Raw genomic sequence first — 13,406 nt, 5'->3', positions numbered from 1 at the left:
CAACCTAAAGATACTGTATGTGACATTCCATTTAGCACTGAGATGAAGGGAAATGTCTTTACCCAAATTGTGGGGAAACTGGAATTTTAGTTTAGTTAGTTTAGTTGTTTAGTTTAGTCGAGTCGAGTCTAGTTTAGTTTAGTTTACTTTAGAGATACAGCGTGGAAACAGGCCCTTCGGCATACTGAGTTTGTGCCAACCAACAATCACCAGTTCTATGTTATCCCAGTATCACATCCTACACACTAGGGGCAATTTTTTCAGAAATCAATTAATCTACAAACACGCACGTCTTTGGAATGTGGGAAGAAACCAGAGCACCCGAAGAAAACCCATGCGGTCACAGGTAGAACGTACAAACTCAGTACAGAATTGCCCACAGCAACAGGCAGTTGAGGTCAAATCATTAAATATATTCAAAATGGACGGGGTTTGAAATTTGTTTATTGTCACATGTACCAAGGTACAGTGAAAGGTTTTTGTTGTGTGCTAACCAGAATTAGATATGGTATTAATAGCTAAAAGTAAATGGGGGAGAAAGCAGGAAAGGGCACTGAATCATCCCACCACAACTAGAGAGCAGGCCTGAACTATTATCTACCTCATTGGTGACCCTCAGATTATCTTTGATCGGACTATTCTGTTTTTATCTTGCACTAAACGTTATTCTCTTATCATGTATCTGTACACTGTGCTGGCCTCGATTGTAATCATGTATTGGCTTTCCACTGACTGGTTAGCATGCAGCAAAAGCTTTTCACTGTACCTCGGTACACGTGACAATAAACTAAACTAATATGAATGATCACCCATGATCATATTGAATGACAAGAGCAGGCTTGAAGGACCGAATGGCCTGCTCATGCTCCATTATTTTGTACTATCGTCAGTCCTGGCAAGAGCACTAGAGAGAGCTCTTCAAAATATCGCAGTGGGACGCTGCACCCACTTGTTTTTTTTTTGTTTTTTTTTTTTTTTTTTTTAGAAGTTAATACAGCACAAAACAGTACAGTGGCACCTAATTTTAGGTGCCAACTATGTAATACCGTAATCCATTCTATGTACAACCTCTAGTTTTATGTTATAGAAGAGAAGTAAGCAGTGACAAGAAAGAAGTGCCACACACATAGAAATTTTAGGTGCCAACTATGTAAAATCCATTCTATGTACAACCTCTAGTTTTATGTTATAAGAAGGAAGTAAGCAGGACAAGAAAAAGAAAACAATAGAAAGGGGGAAAAGTGGAAAAATAGATGGTAGAGAGTAGAAAAACGTGAAGTGTGTATATAAAAAATAAAAAAAGGAAGAGAGAAAGTGGAAAGTAGAAATAGAAGAGAAGGCCCCTTAAAAGAGAATTTTTCAAATCTGTATTCGGAGATGTAGATCTATCCGCGTCATGAACTGAAATCAGCAATCCTTACGGTACCGCTGCATCACATGATTCCAAAAAGTCGATGAAAGGAGACCAACTCCTTAAGAATTGGTCATATTTATCTATTAGTCGGAGTCTCATTTCTTCAAGGCGTGCTATGTCCATCATATTCCTAATCCACATTTTAACAGTTGGTGTGGTTGTATTTTTCCAAAATTTAAGTATCAATTTCTTTCCAATTATTAACCCATAATTAAAAAAAACATTTTGATCTTTATTTAAATTGGTATCTTCTCCTATTATTCCAAATATAATCCATTCCGTTTTGGGTTCTATTCTTGACTTGAAAATCTTTGTAAATATATCAAATATATCACTCCAAAATTTATTCAACTTTGTACATCCTACAAATGAGTGTGTTATATTAGCGTTTTGAAACAAACATTTATCGCATCTGGGAGAGACGTTTGGATAAAATTTATTCAACCTCGTTTTTGAATAATATAGTCTATGTAATAATTTGAATTGAATTAAATTATGTCTTGCATTAATAGAACAGTTATGTGTATTCATCAAATACTTTTCCCATCTATCCTTCGAGATCTTTATCATTAGCTCTTGTTCCCAATCTTCCCTTAATGCTTCTGTTGAGGGTGATTCTCTATTTAATATATTATTATAAAAGTATGATATTAATTTTTGTGAATCAGCCTTAATATTCATTGCTTCTTCTAAAGGATCTAAAAATATAGTTTGAAATCTATGTGTATATTTCTTCATAAAGTCACATACCTGTATATATTTAAAATATTGATTATCCTTCAATTTAAATTTAAATTTTAATTGTTGAAATGATAACAGTTTGCCCACTTCATACATATCCCCTACTTTCCTAATCCCCAGTCTATCCCATTGTTGATATGTGTTGTCGATGAGAGAAGGTTTGAATGCGGGGTTGTTCAATAGTGGGGTTAGTACTGATAAATTATTTAATTTCAAGGATATTTTTATTTGTTTCCAAATTCTTATTATATTGTGAATAATTGGGTTCTTCTTATATATTATACTATTCAATTTTATCGGTGAGAGCAGGATCGTTCCTATATCGTGCGGATAGCACTCCTCTTTCTCCATTCTTATCCACTCCAACTGCTGAGTGGAACTATCCAGCCAGTATATTATGTTCTTAATATGCACTGCCCAGTAGTAATATATAAAGTTAGGTAATGATAAACCCCCAACTTCTTTAGATTTGCACAAATGCTTTCGTTGAATTCTATGTGTTCTGTAGTCCCATATAAAATTAGTGATAGTGGAATCTAATTTTTTGAAAAAATATTTTGGAATATATATTGGGATCGCTTGAAACAAATATATTAATTGTGGTAAGAAAGTCATTTTTATAGCGTTAATTCTACCTATCAATGAGAGCGGAAGCGTTTTCCACAATTTAATCGTATCATTCAGTTTATTTAATAGTGGTATAAAATTGGCACTAAATAATGATTTGTGTCTTCTCGTAATTTGAATACCCAGGTACTTGAATTTTTCTGTTGCAATTTTGAAGGGGAATTTTAGTAAGTGTCTCGAATCTTGTGGTTTTAAAGACATAATTTCGCTTTTATTCCAATTTATTCTATATCCTGAAAAAGAGCCGAATTCCTCAATTAGTGTTAATAAGGTGGGTATACTCGTTTGTGTATTAGTAATATATAAAAGGATATCATCAGCGTATAATGAAATTTTATTCTTTGAGTCCTTGCTGTTATATCCGTGAATATTCGGGTGATTTCTAATCCTTTCGGCCAGCGGTTCTATCATAAGGGCAAATAGCAATGGTGATAAGGCACACCCTTGCCTATTACCCCTTGATAAGTAAAATTTTGGAGATAGCGTATTGTTAGTTAATATTCTTGCCGTAGGTCTATCATAAAGTAGTTTAATCCATCTAATAAAATTCTCTCCCATATTGAATTTTTGGAGTACCTTGTATAAATACTGCCATTCTACTTGATCGAATGCCTTCTCTGCATCCAACGTGACCACTGAGATATCTTCATTGTCCTCCTTATGAGAGTACATTATATTAAAAAGCCTTCTCAAATTATTAAATGATTGTCTTTTGGGTATAAATCCCGTTTGATCCGTATTTATTAAATTGTTAATATAATTATTTAGCCTTCTAGCTAGAATCTTTGCTAAAATTTTCTGATCCGTATTTAGAAGTGATATAGCTCTATAAGAACCAGGTTCATCTAAATCTTTATCTTTTTTTGGTATAAGCGTTATTGTTGCTTCTGTTAGGGTTTCTGGTAGTTTATTTTCAGTATAAGCCTGCGTGTATAAATTAAATAATCTTGGTACAATTGACTCCTGAAATCTTTTATAAAATTCATTACTAAAGCCATCTGGTCCTGGGGTCTTCCCATTTTTCAATGAGTTTATTATTTGTTTTATTTCTTCACTAGTAATCCGTGCTCCTAATTGCTCTTGTTCTAAACTATCCAATTTTGGGAGCTTGCAATTATCTAAAAAATTTGTAATTTTACTTACATCTGTCTTTATTTTGGATGTGTATAAATTATGATAAAATTGGGCAAACCTCTTATTAATATCCTTAGGCAATGTTAGAAACTCACCATTTTCCGATTTAATTTTTGTAATAGTTTTTTCCTTTTCTCGTTGCTTCAGTTGCCTCGCAAGCAGTTTATGTGGCTTATCCCCAAATTCGAAGTGTGCTTGTTTTGTAATTTGGAATAATCTTATTACTCTAGCCGATAGTATTCTATTGACTTTATATTTCAATAAAGTTATCTTATTATGTTTATTTATGGTTGGGTCAGTTGCATTGTCCAGTTCTAGTAATTTTATTTTCTGTTCTATCCGCTGAAGTTCTCTTTTATTTTCCTTATTTTGAAAACTTTGGTAAGAGATTATGACACCGCGAATATATGCCTTGAAGGTTTCCCATAATAGCGGTGCAGAAATACCCGGTGTGTCATTTATTTCGAAAAAAAGTTTTGTTTGTTCTTTTATATACTCATAACCCTGCGGGTTATTTAATATGTGTGCATTGAACCTCCAAAAAGGCTTTATACTCGGCATTCCCTCAATTTTAAGTATAAAAGTCAATGGTGAGTGATCAGAAATAATACTATTATGATATGATGGTTTATTCGTATACGGGATCAATTTTGTGTCCAGTAAGAAATAGTCAATTCGCGAATAAGTTTTGTGAACTGATGAATAAAATGAGTATTCCCTACCACTTGGATTTGCTATTCTCCAAACATCAGCTATGTTATTATTTTTTATATAAGTATTTAAAAATTCACAGGTCTTGGTTTTAACAAGACGCTTCCCTAGCTTTATTGATTTATCTAAATATGGATCTATAACACAATTGAAATCTCCCCCCATTATTATATTTTGAAAATTATGCTCTGCGATTAAATCTATTATTTTCCTAAAAAATTGTGGGTTATCAAAATTAGGCGCGTAAATATTTATCATAGTTAATGGTGTATTGTAAATTTCTCCTGTGACTATAACGTATCTTCCCTCTTTATCAGATATGGAATTCTTTAATTTGAAAGGTATGCCCTTCCGAATTATAATGGCCGTGCCTCTTGCTTTAGAGGTGAATGAGGAGTAATAGGTTTGACCTATCCAATTTGCCCTTAATCTGATCTGAGTTTGTTGTTTCAAATGTGTCTCTTGTAGGAACGCAATATCCATATTTAATGATTTTAATTGTGCCAGAATTTTACCTCTTTTAATTGGCTCATTCGCACCTCTGATGTTCCAACTACAGAAGGTGAGACCTCCGATATTTATTCGACTATTATCTTGCATTGGCTATTATTACCAGACTGTATGATTCATGTGATGCAGCCAAGTACCTCAGAATCCCGAATCCAGAGTTGTCCTTCATAATTTCTACAGTAGTTCTACATCTCCTGACATTATTAAACATAATTAAGGGAAAGAGAAAAACATAAAATAAAGTGTACATAAAAATGATTGATTCATACACCACATAATTGTGAATAAACAAAAAAAGTGAATGTAATTTATCAAAAAAGCGATAAATTACAAAAAAGCCACCTAAGGTAGCTGGATTTGGTTTTAATTTGACCTCCGTCGATGAGGACACTGCACCCACTTGTGAAAGAAAACTGGTCCAATTTGTTATGTCATCTTACAAGTATTTGACACGGAGCAGAGGAGTTCCCCTCCTGCAGTTGAAATGTGTGGGAAGGAACTGAAGATGCTGGTTTACACTGAAGATAAGCGCACACTGCTGGAGTAACTCAGCGGGACAGGCAGCATCTCTGGAGAGAAGGACTGGGTGACGTTTTGGGTCGAGACCCTTCTTGCAGTTGTGCTGGCGTGCACATGACCTGCAAGTAGAGGCAGCAACCGTGGACTAGCTATAATCTTCAGATAAACAGGCCGAGGGAACAACTGTCTACAGTCAGCATAAGGTTTGAGTTCCCTTTGGCATACCCTCAGGCATCCCATTATGTTGAACAAGCCCCAGGAAATATCTTTGGTTCTGTCCATTGTGAAGGATAGTTAATTGCTGTGTCGACTCTGCCCTGAGCTATACTGTTCATTTGCAGTCCTGTGGTACAGTTTGTTTCCACCAAACATTCCTCCTGCTAAACCGCATGAAGACTAAAATTATTTCCGCTGGTCCCCATTGCAAACCATACACCCTTCTCAATTTTCGCCCCTTATTCTACACCAAATCAGTTCTTGCTCACTAACTATTCCAGTCCTTGCAAATTGACATTGGTTCCAGTTTGTTTTGCGGCCTTCTTTATATCTTCACCTTTATGTCTAACTCCTTCCATAACTCCCTCCATCCTTCTCACCCCACCCCACTTCACTGAAAGGTTTGAGAGCCCTGGAATATCTGTGACCACAGTTTGTGTGGATTCTCCCTCCTTTGCTCCTCATGTCATCAGATTTAGACTTTACTTAAGACATTAGAGATACAGCATCTGCCCCGACCACCGATCGCTAGTGCACTAGCACTATCCTACACACTAGGGGAAATTAATCTACAAGCTGTAAGTCTTTGTGGGAGAAAACCAGAGCACTTGGAGAAAACCCATGTGGTCACAAGGATAACGCCCAAACTCCTTAAAGACAGCACCCGTAGTCAGGAACGAACCTGGGTCTCTAGAGCTGTAAGGCAGAAACTCTACCTCTGCGCCACTGTGTATAATTTAGTTTAGTTTAGAGATACAGAGTGCATACAGGCACTTTGGCCCACTGAGTCCACGCTGACCAATGACCACCCGTACACTAGCTCTATCCTACACATAGAGTGATGCAGTGTGGAAACTGGCTCTTCAGCCCAATTTGTCCCAGCTACGCTACTCCCACCTGCCCACATTTGGTCCATATCCCTCCAAACCATGTACCTATCTAACTGTTTCTTAAATGTTGGGATAGTTCCAGCCTCAACTACCTCCTCTGGCAGTTTGTTCCATACACCCACCACCCTTTGTGTGAAAAGGTTACCCCTCAGATTCCTAATAAATCTTTTCCCCTTCACCTTAAATCTATGTCCTCTGGTCCTCGATTCACCTACTCTGGGCAAAAGACTACGTGCATCTACCCGATCTATTCCTCTCATGATTTTATGCACCTCTATAAGATCACCCCTCATCCTCCTGTGTTCCAAGAAATAGAGTCCCAACCTACTCAATCTCTCCCTATAGCTCAGACCCTCTAGTCCTGGCAACATCCTCGTAAATCTTCTCTGTACCTTTTCCAGCTTGACAACATCTTTCCCATAGCATGGTCCCCAGAAATGAACAGAATAAATACACAATACACACTTGGTACAACTTACAGAAACCAATGAATGCACAAACCTGCACGTCTTTGGAGTGTGGGAGGAAACTGGAGCACCCGGAGAAAACCCACGCAGTCACAGAGAGAACGTGCAAACTCCGTACGGACAGCACGCATAGTCAGGATTGAACTCGGTTCTCTGGCACAGTAAGGCAGCACAGCAACTCTACCGCTGTGCCACTGTGCTAGACAAATGGAACATTTCTGCTTTGGTGCACAGTGTTAATATCAGGCATAACACCGGTAGATTTAGAACAAGGTTAATTTCTGCTGCATTAGACATTGCCTTCCTTCACAAAAGAGCATCCTTTAATACCCAAGAATGATACGTGGCTACCGTTTATAGCCACTGGACCTCTCAGTCACATTATTATAATTGTTACCTCCAATGTAACCACCTACTGCCAATTAGATAGATAAAAAACTTCTTTCCCATTCTTGTTTTCAAGTAGCCACTTGAATGAGTAATGGATGCAGGAAGAATGCTGTCTGTCAGCCTTTACAAAGTATTATTCCAACACACCTCTCTGGAATATTCTGGGGGTCTGATCTCCGTCTCACGCATAAAATGAGCAAATGTTGCGGCACTCTGTGTTACTGAAGAGAGATCAGAGTGATGAGGATGAACTCGTATACCCTAGGGTTCCTCGTAATGATTGTACTCACTTCCTTTATAACTCATTACCGTGATGCACTGTGCCACACTGCTTCCTGTTAAATAGAAGAGTTATTTTACTCAGCTAGAGTTAAAATCACCTCCCCTGAGATAAAAGGGCCATTTAAATCATAATGCCACTTGGTTGCCTAGGGATAAAATATTTATTTTGGTAAATTGGGTTTATTTGTACACTGTAAACATTGAAGAGTCATGGCTTGGATTTGAATTCATACTACAAAGTCCGCTACAAAATTCTTGACTGTGTCATTATTTGTAAATTGTGTAGTGGAGTTGTAATTGGTGCGAACCACCCTCTCTGGAGTTAGTAATTAAGCTGAAATCAGTCGTTTGAATGTTGTACAGAATATACCTTCAACGCATCTCCACACTTCCTGTCACTGGAACATGACAGAAAATGCCACGCATGCACTAAGGGCATCGATGGAGTATTGGTGGGGATTCTGAATGAGATTCAGCCATTTAAAGTCCAGTTAGTATTGATTGATTGAAAGATAAAGCATGGAAACAGGCCCTTTGGCCCACAGTGTCCATGCTGGCCATCAAGCACCATTAACATTAGTTCCATTAGTTCTATGTTATCTCAAATTTGCATCCACTCCCTACACTCCTGAGGCAATATTACAGAGGCCAATTAACAGTAAGACATAAGACCAGAATTAGGCCATTCGGCCCATCAAGTCTGTTTCACCATTCGATCAATGCTAATATATTTTTCCCATATTTTCCCGTTATAGAAACATAGAAAATATGTGCAGGAATACCCCATTCGGTGGGCCATATGATCATGGCTGATCATCCAAAATCAATACCCCATTCCTGCTTTCTCCCCATATCCCTTGATTCCAGTAGCCCTATGAGCTATATCTAACTCTCTCTTGGTTTGATCCTGACCTCGGGTGCTGTCTGTGTGGAGTTTGCACATTCTCCCCGTGACCGCGTGGACTTTGAGGTTAATTAGGCTCTGTAAATTCCCCCTAGTGTGTAGGGGCTAGATGACAAAGTGGGATTACATGGAGCTGGTGTGAGCGGGTGATCGCTGGTCGGCATGGACTCGGTGTGCCAAAGGGCCTGTTTCCATTCTGTATCTCTACACTAAACTAAACTAGAAATACTGGTATCTGGAACAAAAAAGGGTTCTGAAGTTGGGTTCTGACCCAAAACATCACGTCATCCTTTTCTCCAGAGACCCACCGAGTAACTCCAACATTTCGTGTATATCTTCGGTATAAACCAACATCTGCAGTTCCTTTCTTCACAAAAAAAACTGATTGCTGTGGAAACTCAGTGGGTCAAGCAGCATCTATGGGGGTAAAAGGTGTAAGTCAATGTTTTAGTGAGAGACCCTGAGGTTAGAGGGATGAGGAAAGATTGCCAGTAAGTGGGAAGGTGGGTTAGGGCGGGTGGATGATAGGTGGAAGCAGATGAGGATGGATGATAGGTCATTTGAAGCAAAACTCCAAGGCTTTACAGAGGAAGCAGAGAGAAGATTTTAAAATAAGTATTTTCCTTTAGTTTAATGTCCTAAAATGCGGGGATTTTAAAAACAGATGATGGTGGGTGTCTGGAACGTATTGCCAGGGGTGGCGGTGGAGGTAGATACAATAGTAGCATTTCACAGGATTGTGGATGGGCTGGGAATGAGGGTTATGGATCATATGGAAACAGACAAGCTTAGTTTATCGTGGCATCATGTTCGGCACAGACATTGTGGGCCGAAGGGCCTGTTTCTGTGCTATACTTTTCTAGGGTCTATGTGTTTGATTGTGTGCTTCCAAGTTCATATGTTATAGGAGCAGAATTAGGCCATTTGGCCCATCAATTCTACTCTGCCATTCAATCATGGCTGATCAATCTTTCCCTCTCAACCCCATTCTCATGTCTTCTCCTGAAGTCATGCATTTTTAGTTAACCATCTTTATTATGATAGTATTTCTCATTTTTAATAATTGTTGTCTTTAATTGTATTATTTTTAAATGTCCATGAATGTTAGAGGCATTTAAAAAATATGAAGAATGACCTGTAGTTTTTACAGCTGGGGCAATTGGGGCTAATGCTTTGTCACTGTCAAGAGGAATGTCTGCCTCCTAGTTTCTGTTAAGGCAGCCACCACTCTATTCATTGGCACCCACTCAAGATAGTAAGAAGGTGCCAATTATAGTAGGGATTGTGATATTAAGTCCTATAAGCTCAACACCAGTGCACTCCAGGGTGCCTCAGGTCTATGAGATGGGTCCCATTCACCAGCCCCATTATGTGTGAGGGATAACTGCAGGCAGGGCGGGGGTCAGGGCCGCTGGCATCTAGCCCAGTGTTCAGATCCCGGGCAATTCACTGGCAAAAAATAGGCCAAAATCATGTTTTAAGATGCAGAGGGTGGGAGGAAAAGTAAATTAGCAGGTTTTTTAGTTGGTGTTTTATGGAAGCTGAATTCATGTAAATGCATTGTCCATGCAAATGTATTCTTCCTTCTGTTACTTTCATCTGTCTCAGTCTTCTCAGTGTTGGTGCTGCCTCTAACTGACTGCAGTATTGCAACCTCTGACCCAATACAGTTGGTGCACTGTCTAAAGGGCCTGTAGTCGCCTAAAAGATCGCCTAAGTGGGACAGGGGCATAACAGTGTAAAAGTGAAGGAGACCTAATTTGCATCTTAGCATTGGCAGCAGAACAACAAAGTGCTGGAGTAACTCAGCAGGTCAGGCAGCATCTCTGGAGAACATGGATAGGTTAGAGTTTAGTATGGAGATACAGCACCGAAACAGGTTCTTCGGCCTACCGAGTCCGTGCCTACCAGTGATTCCTAAATATTAACACTATCCTACACACACTAGGGCCAATTTTTACATTTACCAAGCCAATTAACCAACATACATGTACGTCTTTGGAGTGTGGGAGGAAACTGAAGTTCTCGGAGAAAATCCACGTGGTCATGGGGAGAACGTACAAACTCCATACAGACAGCACCCGTAGTCGGGATCGAACCCGGATCTCCGGCGCTGCAAGCGTTTTAAGGCCGCAACTCTCCCGCCGCACCACCGTGCATCTCTCTGGGTAATGGTTAATGTATTTTTATTTTGTAAACCAGTATCAGCAGCTCCTTGTATCCACAGCAGCAGAGCACTTTCGTTTTTGTTGTAGTTTGGTTTATTATTGTCACGTGTACTGAGGTACAGTGAAAAGCTTTTCTGCTGCGTGCTAACCAGTCAGTGGAAAGACTACATGGTTAACATCGAGCCATCCACAGTGTACAGATAGAGGATAAAGGGAATAATGTTTAGTGCAATATAAAGTCTAGTAAAGTACGATTACAGATAGTCCGAGGGTCTATAAGAAGGGGCTACAGTAGAGATAAGGATACAAGCAGTGGTACACAGCACACGATCGGCAAATCAGAAGGTGAAACATTGTTCGTGAGAGGATTTATTTGTTTATATGCACATTGGATTTTCCATACAAGTGTCCTGTTTAAAAAGAACGAAGTTTTATTACAGACGGAATAATTCCACAGAGAGGTCAAGAGATCTGCACTGAAAAATCTGTTTTTATGCTTGAACACTGCAAGGAAGACGTGTTTGTTGTGGTTTAATTAACAGAACGTGAATGACATCATCAGAAGTTAAAAATAATAGGCAGAATCTCAAAATCTCATCAGAATTTCAATGTTAGAAGCTGGCACCAATTATTCACAGGGTTTCAGATTTATATTGTATAGGCACACATTATATACAGTAAGTGAACATACAATCCAGCAGGATGGTGTGAAAACGCAATGTAATCAGAGTTGCCACAATCCATTCTACCTCCAAAGTTTTGTTTTTTTTTAATTTTATTTTAGAGGTATGGTAAATTACAATACTACACAGCACATATATCTTAATACATTTTTTGTACCGCTTCATATTTTTTGAGCTTTAAGAAAAAGATAGAAGTAAGGAAAGTAAAGAAAGTGCGCAAGAGTCGTGAAGTGCAAGAGTGTTGGGAAAAGAAAGCCCCTTAGAAAAGAAGTTAGAGAAGGAAGTAAAGTGAGAAAGTAGACCCTAGGAAAAAAAAAAAAAGTAGGAACAATCGCTCTATTATAACATTAAATTCCGCAGAAAGGGGACTACCAACCAAGTCTGTTTTTGTTGTTTTACCTCCCGTTACCAGGTCCTGGTACCATTTATTTATTTATTTATTTTAAAAATTACTATTGCACCTCATACTTGTAATAGGTCCAGAAACATAGACCGTGTCTTTTGGAATTGGTCTGTTTTACCTGCTAAGAGGAATCTCATCTCTTTCAGATGTAATGTTTCAAACATATTTGATATCCACATTTTTATTGTTGGTGTCGGCGCATTTTTCCAGAATTTAAGTATAAGCTTTTTTTCCCATTATTAGCCCGTAATTGAATAAATTCTTCTGAAACACGTTTAGTTCAGGGTTACCTTCCGATATTCCAAAAATAATCCATTCTGGTTTTGGTACCAGTTTTATTTTGATTAATTTTGAAAAAATATCAAATATTTCATACCAGAATTTTTGGATTTTTGTACAAAAAACAAAATAATGCGCTATTATGTTATGGTAGCTTCTTGGCACAGACATTTATCACAGATTGGTGAAACATTAGGGAAGATTTTATTTAATTTAGTTTTTGAATAATATAATCTATGTAATGTTTTGAATTGGATGAGCGTATGTCGTATGTTGATCGAACATTTATGCACCTGTAGTAAATGATTATCCCAGCTCTCTTTTGAAATATTTATAGCTAATTCTTGTTCCCAGTCTCTTCTAATTCCATCTGTTGTGGGTATTTCTATGTTTAAAATGATATTATATAGGTACGATATTAGATTAGCTGATTCCGCCTTTGTCTTCATTGCTTCATCCAGTAAGTCGGAAGGCATATTATGATAGTCTTTTGTGTATTTTTTCAGATAATCACGAATTTGTAGATATTTAAAATATTGGTTATTTTTCAAATTATATTTCAGTTGTAGTTGTTGAAATGATAGTAATTTTCCCAATTCATACAGATCTTCGAGCGTTTTGATTCCCATTCTTTCCCATTGTATAAATGATTTGTCTATGATTGATGGTTTAAAGGATGGATTATTGACTATTGGTATTAAAAGAGATAGGTTTCTTAATTTTAAATTCTGTTTTATTTGTTTCCATGTTCTAATTGTGCTATGTATAATTGGATTTTTATTATAATTTTTATTATTCAAATTTATTGGTGAGAGGATAGTCGCTCCTATATTACTCGGGGAGCAGTCCCCTTTTTCCATTACCATCCAGTCCGCCTGCTGGGCAGAATTGTCCAGCAGGTGAATCATATTTTTAATATTTACTGCCCAATTATAATACATAAAATTAGGGAGCGCTAGACCCCCCAACTCTTTTAGTTTATTAAGGTGTGCTATTTGTATTCTATGGGATTTATAATCCTATATAAATTTGTAATGTCTGAGTCCAATTTTTTGAAAAACTTTTTTG

General features: G+C 37.8%; 2 protein-coding genes across 2 annotated transcripts in view; both read left to right on the top strand.

The window, feature by feature from the left end:
- tma7 (translation machinery associated 7 homolog) overlaps nucleotides 1-13,406 on the top strand; it is a 242,294-nt gene that overhangs the window by 181,643 nt on the left and 47,245 nt on the right. The window lies entirely within an intron of this gene.
- Nucleotides 1-13,406, top strand: part of LOC129704762 (copine-9-like) — a 362,839-nt gene that overhangs the window by 321,590 nt on the left and 27,843 nt on the right. The gene's annotated exons all lie outside the window — the stretch shown is intronic.

The sequence above is a fragment of the Leucoraja erinacea genome, chromosome 16, assembly GCF_028641065.1.
Source record: "Leucoraja erinacea ecotype New England chromosome 16, Leri_hhj_1, whole genome shotgun sequence".
Classification (NCBI taxonomy): Eukaryota; Metazoa; Chordata; class Chondrichthyes; order Rajiformes; family Rajidae; genus Leucoraja; species Leucoraja erinaceus.
The sequence above is the reverse complement of the archived record's forward strand: the minus strand, read 5'-3'. Positions and strand labels throughout refer to the sequence as shown.